We start from the raw sequence: 1,654 nt of genomic DNA, 5'->3' as shown, positions 1-1,654 counted from the left end.
TTTCTTGAGAAACTTCTAAAAGGAAAAAATAAAAAAGGTAATTATACTCACACCACCAGCAAAACCTCTGGTCACCTGTTTTGGGTTGTGGAACGCCCCTAGCAGCCGAGAGACCTATATTAATATTAACAGAGAAATGCCATGCACAGAATTAAACCACACGCAGCAAGAGGCAGAGGCGAAGCCACTTCTGACGGCTGCTGATGCTGCACGTTTGCGGAGATATGCGGGAACTTCCCAGGAATATTTTCTCATGTATTAGCTCAATGTGGCAAGCTACCTCAGATCTGAAAACCTAAATACTCAGTTTACCTTTGCTTGGAGAACTTAAGTACAGTATACTTTTAAAGTCGATTTCACGACTAAAAGCTGTCAAAGATGTCGAAGGTAAAATGAAACTATACTTTTTTAGCTCAGACATTGGATTTTCCTCAGATGACCTGTCTCTGAGGCACCTTCTATTCCCATCCCCGAAGGGAAAAACTGGCCCCACAGAGGTCAAATGACTGTCAAAGGTCACACAGGGAGTCCGTGTCAGAGGAGAACCTTGTCTTCTGAGTCCACAACCCAATACTTTCTCAATATCTATGTGGTTTATTTTTTTTCTTGTAGGCCACAATAAAAGCAAGACAGATCGACTAGCACGTTGATTATCAAAAGTGCCGCTTTAGTCTCTTATTCTGAAGGCTTCGTGTACCTGCCACAGATTAGGTCTTAAGTGTAAACTCAGTGATTAAGGGACCGGCTTCGGGTTAGACAATGACATGGAAGTTACATAGCTACTGATGCCCACGAGCCACCATCTGTTTGGTGACTCATTTGGATAAATGTGTCGATAACTAAAAAAGCTTCAGGTGTGTGTTCCTTCTGCAGGTGCTAGGTGCTTTCATATTTAATCATCAGACAACTCTGTGAAGCAAGTTAGGCATATTAAGGTTCAGAGATGTTAAGTAAATTGCTCAGGGTCACAGAACCAGTCGGTAGCACTCCAGGATTTAAACTGGAGACGCCTACGCTTCAGGGTAGAGCCTTATAACTAAATAACAGTACATGGGGATCTCGTTTTAAATGCGAACGAAGGAGAAGGAGGGTATCAAATTCTACGGAAAAAATTAAGTTGCTTATGGTACATTTCTAGGCGTGGTTCTTCACCGGTACCAGGAGGCGTGGGGGCCTCTTTTCCCTGCACCTATAATCTGTGCTGTGACCTTGGCCCAGAGCAGGCAGAATGGGACTAAGAACTGGGAACACCCAGACGGCCTGGTTTCCTCTCCCGTTCTGATACCGACTTCCTGTGTGACCTTGAGAATGACCTCTCAAGCGAGGCGCGCCACCCAGGAACCAAGGAGCCTCAGAGATGGTCTGAGCCCTCTCCAGCCCAGGCATCGCAGCTGTCAGAAGGCAGCAGCTCTCCAGATGGCAGATTCTCACCAACGAGGTAAAGGAGCTGCTGGCCTCCCTCTCCGAGGGTTCAGGGGGCAACTCGCGGTGTAGAGCGCCCGTGTCCTTTGGAGGGGACGCAGCCACGAGGGCAGCCCGGGGAGTTGGGATGCGGGTCCTGGCAGGAAGCGGTCTGAGGTCCGCCACGGGACCCTGTCCGCCCAGCGCCGGCGGTCCGCGAGCGGACGCGGGGAGTCCCGGCCATCAGCACCGA

The 1,654-nt window shown here is 49.0% G+C and overlaps 1 long non-coding RNA gene across 1 annotated transcript in view; it reads right to left on the bottom strand.

The window, feature by feature from the left end:
- The window catches only part of LOC111734842, a 3,496-nt gene extending 1,886 nt beyond the window's left edge, over nt 1-1,610 (bottom strand). The window contains exon 1 of the long non-coding RNA XR_002778607.1: nt 52-1,610. This is a non-coding gene — a long non-coding RNA (uncharacterized LOC111734842). The remainder of the gene's footprint in view (nt 1-51) is intronic.
- Between the last annotated feature and the right edge of the window lie 44 nt (nt 1,611-1,654).

The sequence above is a fragment of the Pteropus vampyrus genome, unplaced genomic scaffold (assembly GCF_000151845.1).
Source record: "Pteropus vampyrus isolate Shadow unplaced genomic scaffold, Pvam_2.0 Scaffold7563, whole genome shotgun sequence".
NCBI classification, from domain to species: Eukaryota; Metazoa; Chordata; class Mammalia; order Chiroptera; family Pteropodidae; genus Pteropus; species Pteropus vampyrus.
Note: the sequence above shows the minus strand (reverse complement) of the source record. Positions and strands in the feature narration are given on the sequence as shown.